Genomic DNA, 21,922 nt, shown 5'->3' on the forward strand with positions numbered 1-21,922 from the left:
ATCAAAAAATGGGCAAAGGATCTAAATAGACACCTTTCAAAAGAGGACATTCAGAAAGCCAAGAGACATATGAAAACATGCTCAAAGTCACTAATCATCCGAGAGATGCAAATCAAAACAACAATGAGGTACCATCTCACACCTGTCAGAATGGCCATCATCAACAAATCAACAAACGACAAGTGCTGGAGAGGATGTGGAGAAAAAGGAACACTTGTGCACTGCTGGTGGGAATGCAGACTGGTGCAGCCACTATGGAAGGCAGTATGGAGGTTCCTCAAAAAATTGGAAATGGAACTCCCATTTGACCCTGTGATCCCACTTCTAGGAATATATCCCAAGAAACCAGAAACACCAATCAGAAAGGATATATGCACCCAGATGTTCATAGCAGCACAATTCACCATAGCTAAGATCTGGAAACAGCCTAAGTGCCCATCAGTAGATGAATGGATTAGAAAACTGTGGTACATCTACACGATGGAATACTATGCTGCTGTTAAAAAGAAGGAACTCCTTCCATTTGCAACAGCATGGATGGAACTGGAGAGCATTATGCTAAGTGAAACAAGCCAGTCAATGAAGGAAAAATACCACATGATCTCACTCTTTCATGGATAATTAAGACCATTACAAACTTTTGAACAATAATAAATACAGTGGCAGAGCTGCCTCAAACTGATTGTCGGACTGCAGTGGGAAGGCCAGGGAGGGTTGGGGGGCAGGAGGGAGGGGAGTAAGAGATCAACCGAAGGACTTGTATGCATCCATATAACCATAACTAATGGACATAAGACACTGGGGGGTAAGGGAGGGCAGGGGCTAGTTAAGGGTGGGGGGGGAAAAAAGGACACTTATGTAATACCCTTTGTAATACTTTTAGCGAAAAATAAACAAAACAAAACAAAAAAAAAACACTCAGAGCCATCACTATTCCACTAGAGAAGTTTCAGCCTTACCAGGTGTAGAATGAAAGGCACTGGTGATTAAATGTAAAATTCCTCTGGCAGGCATTCAGGGGAAGCCACCGTCAAACAGAAATCACACCGTGTCATTTCCGCATAAGTGTGTAGGACAGCTTCCCATTTGCATCCAGCCCATATACAGCTGGTAGCTAAGTCGGCTGAGACCTTGACCTAAAGGTTCACAGTGATTTGTATCCTCAGGCTTCCCTTCCAAATGTGTTAATGACTAGTCCTCATCAGAAGGAACATTTGGTGCTGCAAGTTTCCCAATTTCACTTTCCTTCTCCCTCCTCCACTCCACTTTCTTTTCCTTCTTCTCCTGCCCTCCCTCCCCCTACTCCCCACTACCACCTGTTTCTATCTCAGGTTCCGCTCTTTGTACTATAAAATGCATATTAATTTGAACTAATCTTGGATACATAATGACAGACAGTGCTATGGTTTATTTTGAGAGTTATAGAAGAAGGTGAAATTCATGATTTGACATCCCTTAGCTAGCTTGGTGACCATTAGAGGGTAAACTGCTTTAAAGTCTGTATTTTATTTACTTATTCGCTTGTTTGCTTGCTTAATTAATATTCCTGGTGCCTAACTTGGTGCCTGACCCATGGAAAGTGGTGTGCTTGACAAATCTTTGCTATTGAACGAACATCAGGAAAAGACACCTGCTCCACTTACTTTGGCTTAAGAGACTCTAAGGAAAGGTAGTGTGTTGGTATTCCATCATCTTCGGTCCAAACTGTCCTCAAGCGCTTTCCAGACTTAGTGGAATGAATAGGCATTCTTTACCAAAGAAATGGATGTTGGCCAACCTTGAAACCTGCAGAATCCGGGCCTCATCACTTACTGCTTAGCTGTGTGACAATGGGCAAGCTATTACCATCTCGGGGCCTCCACATTTTCATTTGTAAAATACAGGTAATAATTGTCCTTAGTTCATAAGTTTACTATGGATATTGAAAGATTACACATGTGCTTAATTAGATCTTAATCTATCATTATTACTACAGTGATTATTGTTCTTATTAAATAATTTTAAGGAGATAATAAGAATTATAATGTTTATAAAAATGCCAACAGGTAACTTCATAAATGCCAACAAGAAACAACAAATACACATACTTTAGTTATTAACCAAAAATCTTATTACACACCAACTAATCCTTCTAGAAGATAATAAATTAGTTCTTGTATAAGCAAAGATTTTAAAATGTCTGTAGCTTATTCTCATGCTTGAAGTAATGACAGGTATACTTATTTACTTGATAACTGTAGTTGTCTGAATTTTGTCTCACCCAAAAGTTATGTTGAAATCCTATTTCCCAATACCTACAAACGTGACCTTATTTGGAAAGAGGGTCTTTGCAGATAGAATCAAGTCATTATGAGCATATTGGATTAGGCTGGGCCCTAAATCCAATAACTGGTGTCTGTATATGAGAAAGGAGAGTGATATTCAGACTCAGAGGGAAGAAGGCCATGTGAAGAGACTGGAATGATGCAGCCGTAAGCCAGGGAACACTAAGGAACACCAGCAACCACAGATGCTAGGAACAGGCAAAGAAGGATTCGTCCCTAGTTCTTCTCAGAGAGCATGGCCCTGCCAACAACTTGATTTTGGACTTTAAGGCTCAAGAAGAAAGAGAAAATAAATTGCTGTCATTTTAAGCCACAAAGGTTTTGGTACTTTGATATGACAACCCTTGGAAACTAATACAATAACTTACAGAAAAGTGAGGGGGCATTTTTCCTCCATTTCTTAAGTTCATTGTAAAACAAAACTTTAAAAATATCGTCAGTTGGCTTTTGTTTAAAAAACATGGTGGTAGTCAGGAACTTCACACTTCATTTTCATTTTTAAATTTTTTGGAGGGGAACGATATTTATAAATATGGAAATACAACTACAGGAAGAGGAGCTTTAAACATGGGGATATGTTTAAGTAATGTTACTGATCTTTAAGGAGTGTGAGTTACATTCGAGTACTGTAGAAGTTCTTTATAATGTTTTCCAGGAGACCAGGTTTTTGAACTCTATGTGCAGGAAACCATTACATGGGGGAAAATATTGCTTTATGGGTCTCTGGCTGGGACTTTTAAGTGTTATGTATGAGAAAACATTGAAACTGGGGGAAGGAAAGATGTTACAAGAAGCGATCTTGTATTATGTTCCTAAAGGCTGTATTCTGAGGAGTGTTAATAAATGTCCTTCAAATTCATTCTTATTCAACTGCTTTTGTTCACGTTGATTTTACTTGCATTACAAAAGTTTCCTTTGGAGCTCTAGCCCGTTTGACTCAGTGGATAGAGTGTTGGCCTGTGGACTGGAGGGTCTGGGGTTCGATTCAGGTCAAGGGCACATGCCTGGGTTGCGGGCTTGGTCCCCACTAGGGGGCGTGCAGGAAGCAGCCGATCAATGATCTCTCACCATTGATGTTTCTAGCTCTCTCTCCCTCTCCTTTCTTCTCTGAAATGAGTAAAAATATATATTTTTAAAAAGTTTCCTTTGGAGATAAAACCAATTTAAGCACAAAGCTTTTCAACTAAAATCCAGCAGGGCTTTTTGAGATACCGCGTCTCTATTAGGGTAGAGGACACATAATCAGCTCCCTAACTTATGACATGATGAATATACAACTGAGGTCATTAAGTAGTAGGGGCATCCAGGGCTGGGGAGCAGGCAGCACAGGAAAGAAGGAAGAGCTTTGAAGTTACACAGAGTCCAGAGAACGATAGGACATTGGTCAATTCAGTTACGTTCATTTACCTTCCTGTTTTCTCGCCTATACAATCACATGTCTTACCTCATGATTCTTGAAAGGATTATTTGAGTTAATATATACAAAGTAGATAGAATAATTTCTAGCATTTATACTAGATCAACAAATATTTCTCTGCCTTCTTCTCCATTAAATCTGTAATATACATTTAAGACCACCTCTGTGCCTTTACATCTGGGAACTGGGGAGAGGCTGGATGAAATTCTATGGTCAGAGACTCAAGTTATGGTGTAATGACTAGGAAATTCCAGCATCAGCCTCAGCAGCATGGAACCTGTTAGATAGCCTTTGGAAGGAGTATAGAGGCTTTCCATCGTCACTTCCAGTCCGTGGAATTTGCCTGGTTAGGTGTAATCACAGTGCTTGAAGAGGATTTCTGCTCACTTTTACATTTCCCACATTGTGCAAAGGAAAGAATACTGAATTTGGAGCAATAACAAGCTGGACAAATCTCTCTAGTCTATTTAGTCCCTGATTCCTTCAACTGTCAGCAGGTGTGAATAGGCTGATTTCCAAAACTATTTTGGATATATGTTAGCTAAGTTGTACTTTGGACTCGAAGACACTCATTGGTTTGACTCTCAGCTCCAGTACTTCATACTCAAAACCCCCATCAGTTTCCTTTCACTAGATCAGTGGTTATCAAACTATAGCATGAGTCAGAATCACCTGTAAGACTTGTTACTAGTAAACACAGCTTCTGATTCAGTTCATCTGGGGTGAGGGCCCACGAATCTTTCATTTCTAACAAGTGCCAGGTGATGCTCCTGATCATACATTGAAAATCAATACTCTTTCGTAGAATTGTACACTTGAAACCTATATGATCTCATTAAGCAGTGTCACCCCAATGCATTAAGTAATAATAATTAATAATAATAATAATAATAATAAAGAAAACCAATACTATGGGTCAGGAGTCAGCAAAATACAGCATATAGGCTTAATTTGGCCCACTGCTTGTTTTTGTAAATAATGTTTCATTGGAACACATACATGCCCATTTGGTTTGCATATTTTCTGTCCATAGCTGCTTTCACACCATAATGGCAGAGTTGCGTGGTTGAATGACTATATAGCCACAAAGCCTAAACTAGTTACCCTGTGGCCCTCTACAGAAAGCTAGCAGACCTGTTCTAGACTATAATGTGATATTCTTCCCATGTAGATTCTGCCTATTTAAAATTTCTTTTCTCTCTGAGCCTAGATATCTTCTCACATATTAGAAAACATGACCTCTGTAAGCTTGAAGACTTAATGGTGTTCTTTCTTAGCATAATTATTAAGAGGTCTCTTGGGTTTGAACCCCAGCTCTACCACTTAGCTGTGTGGCTTTGGATAAGTTTGCTTCTTATATGTTAAATGGGGCTAATCATAGTACTTATCACATAGGGTTATTGTGAGGAATTAAGGGAGTTATACATTTGAAGCACTTAGAAAAGTCTCTGACATATAGGAAACCCTCAATAAGTGTTCGCTACTACCACCACTATTATCATTAAAGAAAAAAGAACTTTCAGAGTGTTCTGTTCTCATGTTTTCCCTTCCCAGGTTTTTCAAGCTTTTTAATTAGTACATGAGATCATTAAGCATATTCACTGTGTGTTTATGAGAGCAATGCAGCCACTTACTCTAGTCTTAAAATATTTGATCACAAATCTTGCTATCTCTAATAATTATCAAAAGCAAAGAGAAAGAATAGCATTTTTATGGGAGTGACTCATTAGAATTAATAACAAAATTAATAAGATGGACCCTGTCCAAGTCCTTGCTTTTCTAACAGTCCTTTGTGGAGACTTAAAGGCTTTTCTGAAGTGGGAAGGAGATCAAAGGTCCTTTAAATTAAAAAGAAAAAAAAAAATGCAGCGTATCTTACTAAGGAATCTCTGCGGTCAAGCTTAAAATTTTATCCTGAGTTGTTTGTTCTGAGTCTGAAGCTTTCCAGAAAAGTCTTGGGAAATAAGTTCTCTTTGGGTTCTGTCATAGGGCTGTTTTGCTTGTAGAACTTTACCTTCTAATAATATTTGAACTTGAAGCACCAAGCGCAGAAATGATGAAATACAGAGGCTTCCTCCAGGCCATGGACACAGTATCCGTTAGCTCCATCCTCTTTCCCATTTGGTCCACATGGTGATCTCGTTCTCACTCAACAGTCTGTCACCAACCACGCTTGTCTTGAACCTCTAACCGTGCATCTGTCTGAGTCAGGCAGATCTAGATTCAAATCACAGTTTTCCTCCTAGAACAGTGGATCTCAACCTTGGCTGCACATTAGAATCACCTGGGAATCTTTTTAAAATCCTGATTTCTGGGCCTCATCCTCCGGAAATTCTGTTTCTTTGTTAAGGGGTGGGGCCACCACATTAGTAACAAAGAAACAGAATTTCCGGAGGATGAGGCCCAGAAATCAGGATTTTAAAAAGATTCCCAGGTGATTCTAATGTGCAGCCAAGGTTGAGAACCACTGTCCTAGAAGCTGTGGACCTCTATTTCCTCTTTTCTAAAACAGGATAATTGACTAATTAGCTATTTAAATATTGGATGTGAGAGCAAATGAGGAGCACTTTTTAGAATCCCTGATGCTTGTGAGGACTTCACAAATGCTACATACATGTCTTTCACCCACTCATCATTGTTTGAACCACGTAGTGCGACTTCGTAACCTGTCTTTGCTTAGTCCTTTAAATATGGTTTCCCAGCACTCGCTTCACATGCACGAAAATTGTAACCATACAGAGATTAGCGTGGCCCCTGCACAAGGATGACACGCAAATGTGTGAAGTGTTCCATGCATTTTTATATAAAACTTATTGAAAATGGACAAACAATAAAAACAAAAACTCATAGACACAGACAATATGGAGCTTATCGGCAGGGGGTATGGGGGGTGAGTGCAGTATACAGATGATGTATCATAGAAATGTACACTTGAAACTTACATAATCCTATTAACCAATGTCACCCCCAATCAATGTAATAAAAATAATAAATGGGTTGGAAAACATGAAAAAAATGCGATTTCCTAAATAAAAAGAATCTGAGTCCTTTAAGCTGAATTGTAGCCCTCACTTAGGGGGAACAGCCATCACTGAAAAAACTAAATGCAGCTGGACTGGGCATAAAGGCTCCTTTAAAAAGTAGTTCAGGGAGAGCTGGAGAGCGCCAAGAGGGCCTGAGGTTCCACCTAGCCAGGATACATTAACTGCTGCTTGGGAGCACTGAATTGCTGTGGGAGAAGCTCTGTGGTGTTAATGAGGCAGTTAACGCTTGGGTTAAAAAATAGTAGCTAAATTCAAGTGGAAACAATTGGGATGGAAAGCAATGCAAATGGCCTGGGGGCAGTTACAAGGTGCAATTAAGATGAACACACACATATATTTTAGGAAACTGAACTGCTAAACTAGTGAGGGTACAAAACAAAAGTGTTTGGTTTTTTTAATGCCCTTTAACCATGCTATTACATGGATAATACAACATATAAATAGTGTTAAATAATTTATTTTTATTAAAAAACATGGTTGAGTGAAGAGCTTATTCCTACATCCTACAGTACTTCTTCACTCTTGAAATAAATCCAACCATTTTACCAATACTTCCCCAATCCCATATTTCCTGGAATTATGGCAAAACCTCCATAGGCCTGTCCATCACTGCAATGGGTCCAAAGTTGCAGAACAAAACCATGATCTGCACTTTTGTCTTGAGTCTAAACCAAATTCTAAATCTTTTACTTTGACAATAAAACTCTCAGTTTAAACTTCAGTTCGTTCTGCTCTCAATCAGATAAAACGTTTTCCCATTCCCCAAGCAGTGACCCTCTTTCTTGGTTCTTGGTTCTTGATTACAGAAATTGGCTTCATCTGTCCATCTCAAATACTGCAACACCCTCCAAAGAGCAGCAAGAATTACCCTGAGTTCAGTATTCCTTTTATCATGGTAGATGACTGAGAGGTGACCTGCTGAAGTCTTTATCTAGAAGAAAGACACATTTTTTCTCTTTTACACAGCAATCTGGTCTCAGTAACACCTCACTAGCACCTCCTAGAAACTTCATAAACACTTGTTGCTTAAAAAAATTAAAATGATTAAAACATAAAGTAATCCATTTTTGTCTTAAACAGGAAAGTTTTAAAATCTGAGGGCAGAAGTTCTTTGAATTAAATGTGAACTTTATAGCCATTTTGTCATGTTGTTTTATAGATACTGTCTTTGAAAGTTTCCAGTAACTTTCGAATAAACAGCCAGAACCTCTTAAAGTTGCTGGAGAGATGAATTAAGAATAAAGGTTCAACTATGCTTTGCCTGCTAGAGAATGCGGTACTAAAACTGGACAACTAATGGGTCTGGGCTGCCTGTCACTGCTTGAACCAATTAAGCAGAAACAGAGTTTAGTCATGTATGAGCATGTATTCCAATACTAGAGGCCTGATGCACGAACTTTGTGCAAGAGTAGGCCTTCCTTCCCCCAGCTGCTAGCAGTAGCTTCCCTCTGACACCTGGGATACCAGCTTCCCTCTGGCCGCTGGCAGGCACCGAGGACCCCGGCTTCCCTCGCAGCCCGGGCTTCATCTGGAAGGTCATCTGGAAGGATATCCGGTCTAATTAGCATATTACGCTTTTATTATTATAGACTAGAGGCCTGGTGCATGATATTCGTGCACTTGGTGGGGGGTTGTCCCTCAGCCCAGCCTGCACCCTCTCCAATCTGGAATCCCTCTCACAATCCAGGACTGCTGGCTCTCAACCACTTGCCTGCTGCCTACCTGATTTCCCTGAGCTGCTTCTGCCTGCCATCCTGATCACCCCCTAACCACTCCCCTGCCAGCTTGATTGACACCTAACTGTTCCCCTGCCAGTTCGGTCGCCCCCAACTGCCCTCCCCTGCAGGCCTGGTCGCCCCCAACTGCCCTCCCCTGCAGGCCTGGTCCCTCCCAACTGCCCTCCCCTGCCGGCCATCTTGTAGTGGCCATCTTGTGGCCACATGGGGGCAGCGATCTTTGACCACATGGGGGAGGCCATCTTGTGTGTTGGAGCGATGGTCAATTTGCATACCGGTCATGACTAATTAGCATATCAGGGTTAATTAGCATATCCCTCTCTTATTGTGTTGGAGTGATGGTCAATTTGCATGCTGGTCATTATTAATTAGCATAACTGATTGTGACTAATAAGCATATCTGGTCGTGCCTAATTAGCATATCCGGGCTAATTAGCATATCCCCTCTTATTATATAGGATTGCTGGCAGTATGGGAGACCAGCAGGTCATCCACTAAAATCTGCTCTGCAACCCCCTATAAACCAGCTGCTTATATTGGGTAGAAGGACACAGATTACATGCAGAAATAGGCAAAAGGAGTAAGAATGGGTATAAAAGTTACAGATAACAGGCAATGTGGGCTGGGGGAGGGGGCAGCTGAGGGGTTGAAAAGGGTGGGGTGCCTCCAGGAGTCCACTGTTGTTAATCTTTCCAGGAGAATAGGCAGTTCTCAGATAAGGAGGATAAACCACATTTCCAGGTTAACTCCCAGGCTCCAGGGCATACAACTCCCAGCCAGGTTAGAATGTGCTTTTTTTAATCAGAACAAAACAATCAGGATTAACAAAGCACGATTAATATTTCTTATAGCTATAGAGCAGTGGTTCTCAACCTTCCTAATGCCGCGACCCTTTTATACAGCTCCTCATGTTGTGTTGACCCCCAACCATAAAACTGTTTTCGTTGCTACTTCATAACTGTAATTTTGCTACTGTTATGAATCATAATGTAAATATCTGATATGCAGGATGTATTTTCATTGTTACAAATTGAACATAATTAAAGCATAGTGATTAATCATGAAAACAATATGTAATTATATATGTGTTTTCCAACGGTCTTAGGCAACCTCTGTGAAAGGGTCGTTCGACCCCCAAAGGGGTCGTGACCCACAGTTGAGAACCCCTGCTATAGACAGTCTCCACTAGTCTATTTCTCCCTCCCACCCGTAACAGGACTTATACAAATTCATTTAGTTTCGAGTTTCAATTTCTACCTTATCTCTAATTAATAAAAATTCAAACTTCAGAAGGCAAAGAAAATTTGACTGGTTTAGTTTGACCAGGGTTGGTCTGACCAAGATTGTTTTAAACCCAATTATTCCTAAATTATTCCAAAATCTTTCTTCCTGAAAAGTTTATTTCAATTGGCTTATAATCAATGAGGCTGACAAGTAAATTAGCTTATTTATTGTTTAGATGTATAAACATTTCTGACACATAAGCAATGACCACAACAAACAGTTCAGAATTGTCTAACATCCTCAGGAATTGAGGTAGGTGTCCAGGGGCAGTGGGTATGGATGTTGTGGCGCCATGGGAGGAAGGAAGGAGGCACTGAGAAGCTGCTGAACAAAACTGATGGAGAAGTATCTGTTCTTCTACCACCGATCCCTGCCTCACATGGCTACTAATTCATAAAAGTCATTTGGCCTTTCCAGATTAAAACATGGATGTTTAATTTCTCTAAAGAACTGGCTCAGTGGCAGAGAAGAGTTTATCAAGAGAGTCAATTACACAATGATCTTAGGACAATGTGTAAAAAGCATCCTGATGATTACAATGATGTCTTTGTTTTATGCCAGAGGATCTTAATTTTATTTGGCCTCCTTGATGCTGGCATTGAAATGCACAAACAGCTGTTTTGCATCAATGCTCATTTGGTACATTCCACACAGTCTATCAGTTGTGAAGTACAACCAATCAAATCCCCAATTTTTCAACAACCACAGGGCTAGATAAAATATGCCTTCCTAAGACAAAATGGTTTCAACTCTGCAGCCAGCAGTATTTTACACTAGCCATGTACCTTCCTCTCTGCCACGAAGATATTTTTTTCCCATTGCCGTTAGCACCCATGACTAATAATACCCTATGCCTAAATTCAGGCTGTGCACTGGCCTCATCTCAACTGTGTTAGTTCACCCTAATCCTGTTTCCTTGAGTGAACATCACAGATGGCATCTTTTATAATTAGCATGTTGGTCATACAGATGTAGTATTGTTTAGTGGATGGTAGGATAGAATTTGTGTCCGCTGGCCCAAGTCTACTTCCTTTTCTCCTATTGATGGTAATCAAAATGTTATGTTTCTATTGTTTAACAAGCTGAAAAACATTTTCCATAATATATATAAGTGAGTATATATCCGGAAGGGAAGATTTGACTATATAAATCCAAGTTATCAATATTCTATCATGCATTTTGCATCTCATCAATATGCAAAAGCATCAATATGCAAAATGTATATCATAACACAAAAAGGTAAAACATTTTTGAGAAACTTACGGGTTTTCTGAGGGAAAAAAAAAAAAACTACTGCAGTTAATGTATAGTTAAGGTAGTAAAATACCTTGTAAATGATTATCAAATACCATTTAATTTACAGGGAATCCAATTTCTTTTAAAACAAGTTAAACTCAAGAAATAAATTAATAAAATATGTTAGACATTAATTTTTCCAAATGGTGGTTAACTTGGCATGATGTGGATAATTTAACCCTGAAACAGAAATTAATGGAATTCCAAAATAAATATATGATTTGTGAACCTGGCAATAGGCAGGGAATAAAGGTGACACTGACAAAAGTTAGCATAAATTAAGGCACATGAGAAAACAACTGAGATGAAGCAATCTTCCAACACTGAAGAAATCACATGCAAGCTGTAAGTCTAAGGGTGCCTCCTTGGGTCTCACTTCTAAGGTGAAGAATTCTGACATCGCTACCAGAGCACTTACAAGGACTAAACTATGACTAGTGACCCCTGCTTCATGGGAGAATAATATTCATTAGCTATTATTAGTGGTACTTGTGGACATACATCTTTCTTCCATTACTGAGTTCTTAGAAAAATAACTATGTAAACCAATTCCTCTGCAATAATGCAGTGTATGGTGTTTCCCAAATCTGCACCACATTCACTTTCACTCTGTTCTTGAAATAATGCTGCCTCTGATCAAAGTGACCCGAGGAGCTCCCTCGGAATTAAATATTCCAGTTCCCACTAACTGGACTCTGCTTTTGGCCCCTCTAGCACTCTCTGTTCCTCAGTGACCAGATTCCTATTTTGATCACAGTGTCTTAAAAGAGCTCTAGTCCCTCATTTGCATACCTGTATTTAAGTAAAGGTATGTAAATGAGGGATTTATTGTTTTAAATCATTCATTCCAAACATGATTTAATTGCTCTTTTGATTGCTGGCATGTAAAGAAATGCTAGTGAACTTAGCTATAATCAACTTCAGGCACCAAGCCAATTCTGAGATAGATTTCTGCAAATCAAAATCAACTGCAACATTGACTGAATGAAGAAAAAGCATGGAAGTAGAGGTTAACATCACAAAAAGAATAGGAGAATCTCAGGGAGAAATACATCCTCCCACTTCTTTTCCTAAGATGCTTTCAAGATCTATTTTAGACTAGGAATCAGACCATTTTCCTGGTCTTGAGGTTCTATGGTCATTAAGGCAAAGGGCACAGTGGACTCTCCATTCTATAAGATTATATTGGCAAACACCAACCTTTGATAATTGAGTATGTAGTGTGTGTGACAGACTATTTGAAATAGGCCCTAGAATTTCCAGCACTATAATTATTAGACTTATTTCCCCTGAAATTAAGAATCAACTAAATTGATTTCCCCCCCTAATATCTGCTGTCCTCTTGCCTGGACTTTGTTAGGTGATTGTCCCACCTGTTCGAATAAAAACCCTGATTTGGGCCTGGGTTTGCTCCTCATCTTTTCCCACTCTAGTTTATCAGACACCGCCCTTACCCATCAAACCACAAGAACCCATCTGCTTCTTTCTGGAATGACTTACTGAGCCTCCTCTGACCATGCTGGCCTACCTGGGCTCCCGATCTAGGCCTTCACTCCGAGACAGATTTCCTGGTCCGGCCTGGCCCATCATCATGAGTTATGAGGACATAAAACGCTCTGCAACACCTCATGCTTCGACTGCCAAGAATCCGCTTCAGAGGGAGTGGGCCATTCTGCTTATCCTCCCAAGGGACAGATGTCTCCACAGCTTCTATCGCTAAGGAAAAAACATACCATCTTCTAGTCAGAGCTAATAGCATCCGTGAAATAAAAAGGTTGGACTAGATAATTTCTAAAATCTCTTTCAGATCTAAATTCTAGGTTTCACATTTTATCGATGAGAAAACTGAAGCTTGGAGAAGTTCATGCCAACAACAAAAAAAGAGAAAATGTGAAGTTGCCTGTTGGTAGAGGTATAAAGGTGGAAGTGCCATCAGAGATGTGCTGGTAAATGTTTTACAACCATTTGTAAAACAGATCTCCTGGGGGTGTGGGAGGGAAGAGTCCTGATTTGCAGCAGTTCTGTGGTGTAAGTACTCCCATGATAGCTCATTTCAAACTACCGATGTGAGTCAACCAGACGCAAAATTCCTTAAAATTTAACAATCAGCTTTTGGGATCTAATACAAGTCAGCTCCAGTACACCCCCAACAAAATTCTGGACTTACAGTAATACTGGAAGGACCTCTTACTGAGTTCTATTGCCTTGCATTTCTTAACCTTCACAGGTAAAATAGCTTAATCCCAACTGTGGGCATGGTACCATCCCAGATTCTGAGAGCAGTCCTGTGCCTATACCCAAGGGGTGTAAGGCCCCGAAGCCAGTGATTGAGCGCCAATTTCTTCAGACCTCCTCTTACTCCAGTTCCCTGCCTTGTTCTTTATTGCTACTATGAGAATATCCAGTCTCCTCAGGGAATGGCTTCCTGCCAAAGAAGCTACTTACTTCCCCTAAAACTTGGGTTTCCATAAATGGTATCTAAAATCAATCCCAAGACACACTTAGGAGTTTATTTTACTCCAACTTTAATATTTTGTCCAAATGTGCAGGTGAGAACGGAAACAGTGAGGAAGGCAACTACAGCTGAATTGTGGAAGGTAGGTGTGGGGGTGGTGTGAGAAATACTCACAATGAATAAGCTTCCAGATCTATAGCCACTATAGAAATGCGTTACTTCTAAGGACACTGAGCTCCTTTATCTTCTTTCACTTCTGACTTATAAAAGATGAAAAATGGAGAAAAGCCTTTGATGCTACGTCAAAGAAACATCAGAGCTGTGTACCTCCCTCTTGAACAAAGGCATTCCATCAAGATATGCTGAATTCAACATGTAGTCTAGGAAACCCTTCATGAATAGCTATGATTTTGAAACCAAAAATTTTTTTAAAAACTGACTCTGGCACAAAAATGAATAGTCATATACAGTAATGATCGTGAATCATAGTTCACTGAGCAACTTGTTAACATTTCTGAGAAAATCAGTCCAACAGGGAGATGAATAAATGATAATGTATCCAACAAATGAATTATTATGCAAACCTTTACAATCATAGTTATGAAGACCATGTAGCTACATGAAAAATATTTCTGTTGGTTTGGTTAAAAGATATAAAATTGTGTATCACTAAGAAAATAGCAATATTTTTTAAATGTACACGGAGGGTGGGGGGGGGGGGGACCTAAAAAGAGAAACTTCTATATTGTTACATTAGGGTGGGAATTATTATTTTTTCCTTTTTTCTCACTTTCCAAAGTTTCTTCAATGTAGTTACATTAGTCTTATACTAAAAGAATGTCTAAGTTAAAAACAGAGAATTAAATTAAAAATTAACAAGCATACTGGGTCCCTAATCAGGACGCTGACCCCTCTGGAACACTGAGAAAACTCTGCTCTAAATGGGACCTTCACTGCACTCCTACAAGCTTGTGACAACCCTCATCACGTCTCTGAGACCAGAAATACACCAAGTACCAAAAAAGACTTGTGGCACCTTCCCTGTCATGCTCTTAGAGCTATGCAATGCTCCCTCAGATACAATCTACTACTGACCATCCCCTTCCCTTTTACTGTGGTCTCTGGATCTTTGATTCTTTGCTGACTTCTTAATATATTGGCCTTCTTCCTGGCTTCACTTGGTTGCTTTCCAAACGCGTACCCTTCTTGAGGCTCGTTATTCCATTCTCCCACTTATTTCTCTCCTTGGTAATGTCATTTACTGTTTGCTGGCAACTTCCTCTTTCACTAAAGACTTTGGTAATGCCTCAAGATCTCCTTCTTCATACCCACCAACAAAATCCAAATCAGAACCATGCTATATTTGCATTTAAAAAATATTTTTATTGATATCAGAGAGGAATGGAGAGGGATAGAGAGACAGAAACATCAATGATGAGAAAGAGTCATTGATCAGCTACCTCCTGCAAATGCCCCACACTGGGGATCGACCGGGAATCGAACCCTAACCATCTTGTTCATAGGTCAACACTCAACCATTGAGCCATGTTAGCTGAGCTATATTTGCATCTTTTAATCTGGGTACCAGGGTGACTAAAAACTGCTAAAATAGCAACAACTGCAAATTGGAGATATTAGAAATTTATGATCTCCCAGTTTAGTGCTGCCTCAATCCTACCTCATTCACCTTTCCCAGAGATGAAAAGAAAGGTATTTGCTAAACAAAATAGCAAGTTGCATGGCTTCTATCCTAATGCCAATTGATTGCCTCTAGGCTCCAAATGCACCTTTCAAATATATGCTCTGTGATCATGGATGGAATTGCTTTAAGTGTTTCTTTGGTAAGTGTCCAGGATGTTCAGCTTTCTCAGTAGAGAATGCTGGGGGAACACTGCAGGAGGAAGGGGCTCTCCTGAGGTTTCCGGGGGCTCAGTAGTGTGGGTGTGAGGACATCTGGTGGTACTTGGCCCCAGCCACTCACCCAGCAGGCATTGGCCCTCAGGGACTCTGCCACTCCAGCATGGGCTGGTAATCATCTTGCTGCTGCCCTCTCCACACAGACATTCTGTGTTCCAGGCTTCCTGCTGGCACTAGTTCCCTGATTATTTGTACTTACCCCCTTCCCCAGGAGTGTCTCCCACAGTCCTCTCATGCTGTGCTTCTCCCAACTTCACATTCTTCCCCCTGGGGACACCGGCCTGGTGTCCCATTCCTTCTGCTGCCCACGCACTGGCCACCAGCTGTGGCTCAACAGCCTTGCCTGTACTCCAGAGGGTTCATTCCTGCTTGTCTTGTGACTGCAAACTAGCTCTGACAAGCAAATCAGCAAATTTTTCTGCCATCCAGTGGGTTCAAATACACATTCTCCAATGAGATTTGAACCACAGCCTTGGAGAGAGGCCCCCTTCTGTTTTTCCATCTCCTTCTGCCCTGCGATATCAAAACAAGTATTCTCGTATCTTAAAATTACTCTACTATCATATTTAATAATTCTCTATATTAAACTTCTCCTGTTTAAATTGCCCTGTAGTTTCAATCTCCTGATTGGACCTAGATTGCTAGGATAAAAAAATTAATCTCTTTACACAGAGATGATGTTCGTCAATGGAAGATTTGTCTACATTTGCTGCTTCCACTTCTTGACTCCCTATCTAGTCTTCATCCTACTGAACTCTAGCTTTCAACCCCACCACCTCACTGAAGATATTTTCTCCAAGATCACCAATACCCTGGTTGCTACCTCTAATGAACAGCACTTTAGACCTCATCTTATTTGGCTTATCTGTTCCACCTGACACTGATCGATTGCCTTTATCTTGTGACACAGCATTTTTATGGTTTTCTTCCTACATTTTCAGTCTCCTCCAGAGGCACCTTTCTCTTCTACTCCATGTAATTCCCTGTGTGACTTCTTCCATTCCCATGGTTTCAACTCTCATTTACATAAGATTCATTCCAGATCTATGTGTTTAATTCAGATCTCTGCTCCCAGAACTATTTTTCCTTTACACATTTTCATCATGACTCACAGGCAACTCAAACTCAGTGTGTCTGAACTTAAATAACCAGCTTCTTTGCCAAATCCATTTGTCTTCTCCATTTTCTGCTTCAGTGAATAACACTGGTCACCTTGCCCAAGGTAGGCACCTGGGAGTTACCCCACATTTCCCTTCCTTCTCTCACTTTCAAGATCCATCCGTCACAGAGCCTTATTGATTCTCCTTCCTAAATAGCTCTTGAATCTTCCAACTTCTTTATATCCCCATGGCTCATCCTTTAGTAAGGGGTGAAATCTGAATAAATAAGTAGAAAACATTCAAGGAATAAGTGGACAACATGAAGGACTGCATTGCAGATGGTGGTTATAGCGTGTACAGGGCACGAGGCATGAAACAGTATGATCTGAGTACATGTTGTTCTTTATCATACCTGCCATAAAGTTAGTTTTATGTGTCAACCTGGCTAGGCTATAGTACCAGTTATTTAATCAAATACTAGTCTAGGTTTTGCTGAAGGCATCTTGTAGATGCGGTTAACATCTACAATTAGTTGACTTTAAGTAAAGGAAATCACCTCCAATAATATGGTGGGCCTCACTCAATTGGTTGAGGGTCTTAAGAGTAAAAACTGAGGTTTGCTCTAAATTGCTGTTTAGAGAAAAAAGAAATTCTGCCTCAAGACTACATCAACTCCCGCCTGAATTTGCAGGCTGCTGGCCTGGGCTATAACTCTCAGGCTTTCCAGCCCCAATAATTGCGTTTTTATATTCTATTGGTTCTGTTTCTCTGGAGGGTCCTGACTGATACATCTGTAGAACTCCTTCACTTGGCCTTTACTTGAATACTTGATGGTCAAGACAATAGATGAGTCTATCTTAGAGTTTTAGACTTTGCCATTTAAATCTCCCCACATTTAGTTAAAATGAGATATGAAAACCAAAGATCATATTTTTCATATTCCACGTATGAAGTCATATGGCATTAGTGATAAGACTTGTACTTTTAACAGTTGGAAATATACTTTGTTGAAAGTGTGGTTATGAGAGAAAAGAAAACAAAATATGTCAGGAGAAAACCAGTTTGATTATCAGTCAGTTAATTGGCCTGACAGCTTCAGCAAAGATTAGTAATTAATTTCTCATATGGGTAGAAAAAGAAAAAAAAATCAACTAGTTCAACGCAATAGATGGGAAGAAGTAAAGAATTAAATGCGACTTCTGGCTACTGTTTTAATAATGCCCTCCCCCCCTTTTTTAAACAAAGAGAAGTTGTGGGAGCAAGGAAGCAGTCAGAAGTGTCTTCTTGCTAGCATATTTCACTTATTTCTGGTGTTGAGAATAAGTAGAAAGTAAAGATCTTGCTAAGTTAGCATATGTAGCAGGCAGGAGAACCCATTTACTATCCAAGTGATTTGAAGGGGACATTCTTGAATCAAATCCCCGCCCCGCCCCGAGATGATCTGGATTATTAGTTCAGTGAGCATCAACATTTCCACAAATGCAAAAAAGCCTCCTTTAAAACAGATCCCAATCCTGAGATGTTCCATCATATCTATACTGAGGGAGTATCCCCACGCATGTACTCTTTCCTCAAGAAAATTCAGTAGAACCAATGACCCTCAGAAATGGTGCTGTGACTCATGCTAACCTCACAATTCCTGTACAGAACTCAGAGAATCCATTCCTTTGTTCACTAGTTGAACAAATATTTTGGAGACATGTTTTCTTGTTGTTGTTTTTTATTTGTTGCTGTGGGGTGGGGGTTTTTTGCCCCATTTTTAATTAAGGGTGAGTAAGAAAAGTATAAACTTTTTTAAAAATTATAGTTTTTAGTAGAGGCAGTTTTGAATTAAACAAATGGACTAAAAAATTTCTGGTTAAGAGTCTAATATTGTATGACTTAGATAGTTTAGTTTCTTAACATTTCCTTGCATTTAGGATGTGCATTGAAATAATTATGGAATGCATTATCTGAAATAAAATTCAATTACCAACTGAACTGCATCAGACAATCACAAAGTAAGCCAAGAAAACCATAATAATAGTATAACAATGGAGAATGAAAATTTAGGGTGGGATTTAAACACATAAATAACTCTGTCCCAAAGAGGATCTTCCAAATTCAGTTTTCTTGCCTGAAGTTTTCAAGTAAAATTTGATTTGACCTTTCTCTTGAAGATCAAAGTTTGCCAAGTGACTAAGTTTGTAGGACCCCTGCAAATTTTTTATGAAAAAAAATTTAGTGGTAAATGATTATAAGTTAGAATCTACACCAAAGCCAGGATTTTGTTTGTCTGTTTGTTTCTCTCATGGAAAGTTCTATTTCTAAATCTCATCTTAACATTACCACCAATACACCACCATTTTATTGCTATAAACATTCTGAAAAGACACAAGGAATTGGAGAAATAAGGTGTCAAGCACTTTCTTAGCAGGTGAAAGAATAAGAATTAATGAAATTTGGATACTAATGGGAATTCTAAAATATTTTTTATAGAGTCACCAGATCATTACCCCAATCCTAAAATTCAGTTACCACGAAGGCTATGGCACTACATATAAATAGTAGGCTCATCTCATTTATGGGATCTGGTTCCACTCCAGACAAAGGCATAAATGATGCTGCCTCAGTTTTGACATTTGTGGAAAGTAAATAATATTGTTAAAGATTTAAAAAACACAGACTTAGTTATATTGTAAATATCATATTCTCACTTAATGGCATAATATACATTAAGTCCTTAAGAATAGCATCTTTATGTATTGAAAATAGCATACAACAGGCATTGAATGTTTGCTAAAAAACATTAATTAAACAAGCATGTGATTGTTTCTATGTAATGGAGAAAACTTCCTCAGATTTTTTATTATTCAGAAGTTGTTGGTCATATTTAGCACAAAAAAATGGTATTTCAGTTCAGTTCCAGTTGGAGTAACTCTCCAGTATTGGAAGTCCAGCCATGCATTGGTTTTGCATTAGTTACGCATTAATGGGGGATTGTTGGCAATGGTGCCCATTCTGGACCCTCAAAGAATTTATAGAGTCATTCTATCCATTACTGACATTAAAACGCTACAGATGGATTTGCCACAGAGAGCCCCTCCCACTCTTTTTATGACTGTCTCCTCCCCCAAAATGAGGAAACTGCAGGGGGAGGATGTGCATCTTGGTAGCAGCTGAAGCCTTGCCAAGACCCTGTCTCAAGAATAGCTGCTGTGAGGACTAGTCATCACCCCGACTTGGGATGAGCTGGGGGTGGTGGCTAGGAGTTTCTCAACTTGGCCAGAGTCCCAGGAGGAGGGAGGATACTGGAAGAGGAAGGAGTGTGATGGGTGAGGATGAGACACACTGGCACTCAGCTGTGGCTGTCAGCTCCTAAAATGTTGGGCTCTTCTCAAGTGTCACCAAAGAACCAAAGGCAACGTCTGTAAACAGCCACAGGCATAATAAGAGGCTGGGAAATAAGACTCCATCAAAAGGCTTAAGGAACTGGGATGACTTATTCCAAAGAAGGGAAGCTGAGCAAGATGTACTGGGGGCTAGTTATGACTCAGTAGGAAGAAATATTTCTACAACTGACTGAGCACTTATGCAATAAGCCATGCATGTTCACATACTTGATTGCCATTTTATCTCAATAGTAACCCTATGGAGAATCGTTTTAAGGACGAGGAAACAGAGGTTCTCAAAAGGTAAGCAACTTACTCAGATCACACAGCTAATATGAACAGAGCTGAATTCTCTTCCAGGTGAGCCACAGTCTTTCCCTAATGGCAGTGACTGTTCATAGATGGACTTGGTCACCATCCGAGAAGGGTAGGGGGGAGATCTGTATAAACATCAAATGCCTCTGTCACTCTTGTTTGCTAATGGCAACATTAATTGCATCACTCACTGCCTAAAACAGATGTCACACTTAGAGCCAGGTTATACAAGGACTTTCGATTCAAGTCTCTGAGTGACTTCAAGACATAGTGGTGGTTTCTAAACACACACACACACACACACACACACACACACACACACACACCCCCTTCCCTCAAAGCTTTTAGACTGAGGTCATACACTTCAATAAAACAGTCAGCACTTCCCAATAAAGAAGCATAAGACTCTGACTTGGCCAACGTTTCCTGGAGAGCTAGAGAAGAAAATAAAAAGAAATAGTCGCTACTATAAAGGTACTCAGGCAGAGACCAATAATTATAACTCAATAACAGTCCCCCTCACCACATCCTGAAGGCATGGGTGGCACCATTACAGAATTATGTTAGATTATGTCTGAGATTCCTAAGACCAGAGAAAGGCAGAGAGGTACTTGGGGTCCAGTTCCTACATCATTCATGGGGAATCTACCATCCAATAATCTTGGTTTAATCAAAACCAGAATTGCAGTCTGTATTTCCCAACTACACCAAGATTCTCCCAACAGGCTCCCATATAGTATTAGTGCTTCCCAGGTCCCAGAAAATGTTCCAGATTCCCTCCCTCTTACTCTCACTTATTCAATTTCTTCAGATTAAGTAATCAGGCTCTCTTAACTGTCATCCTGCCTTGCCACTTCACCTCCCACTTTAGTCCCCTGTCCCCTATGTGCCACCACACCCCACTCCATGCTGTTTTGTGAATGCTCCATGCATGCTCAAACCTGTGGACTGTTGCTCATGAACTTTCCTGGATCTGGAATCCCCCTACTGCTTAAACTGACAAACTCCTACTCATTCTTCAAAGCCCAGTTCAAAGTGGTCATCTCTGTGACAACTTTAAAACCCTGCGCTCAGTGGCAATTGTTATGTAAATGTAGTGTGGCATTTATCACCCTATATAATAAAAGCCTAATATGCTAATGATATGCTAAGGCTGCTCAACTGCTCACTATGATATGCACTGACCTCCAGGGGGCAGATGATCCAACAGGTAGGTTAGCTTGCTGCTGGGGTCTGGATGATTGGGACTGAGCAAGATGGGCCAGACACATCCTGAAGCCCTCCCGTGGTCCCTCCCTGCATTCCTCCCCGGCCCTGATCATGCACTGGTGGGGTCCCTTAGCCTGACCTGCACCCTCTTGCAATCTGGGACCCCTTGGGGGATGTCAGAGAGCTGGTTTCAGCCCAATCCCGCAGGCCAGGACGAGAGACCCCATTGGTGCACGAATTCGTGCACTGGGCCTCTAGTGATGTTATAACCCCCTACTTCCAAAAGAAATACATAACTCTAGTATATACACCGAGATAATCACTGTACCACTTTTTTACCTCTGTGCTCTCTTCCTTTCTCTGTCGGTTGACGTCAGGGACACTTTCCCTTGGGATGTACTTGTGATTTGGGGGCTCTAAGAGGTCTCATGTCAAGTCTGTAAAATGGGAAGCA

At 40.3% G+C, this 21,922-nt stretch overlaps 1 non-coding gene and 1 pseudogene across 1 annotated transcript; both read left to right on the forward strand.

The window, feature by feature from the left end:
* The window catches only part of LOC139002426 (uncharacterized), a 123,595-nt pseudogene that overhangs the window by 27,629 nt on the left and 74,044 nt on the right, over positions 1–21,922 (forward strand).
* On the forward strand, positions 6,435–6,540 carry LOC139004592 (U6 spliceosomal RNA). Its single transcript, XR_011470462.1, has one exon. It is a non-coding gene; the product is annotated as a U6 spliceosomal RNA (small nuclear RNA).

The sequence above is a fragment of the Myotis yumanensis genome, unplaced genomic scaffold (assembly GCF_028538775.1).
Source record: "Myotis yumanensis isolate MYYU_CA2020_CCGP unplaced genomic scaffold, mMyoYum1.0.hap1 SCAF_2, whole genome shotgun sequence".
Lineage (NCBI taxonomy): Eukaryota > Metazoa > Chordata > Mammalia > Chiroptera > Vespertilionidae > Myotis > Myotis yumanensis.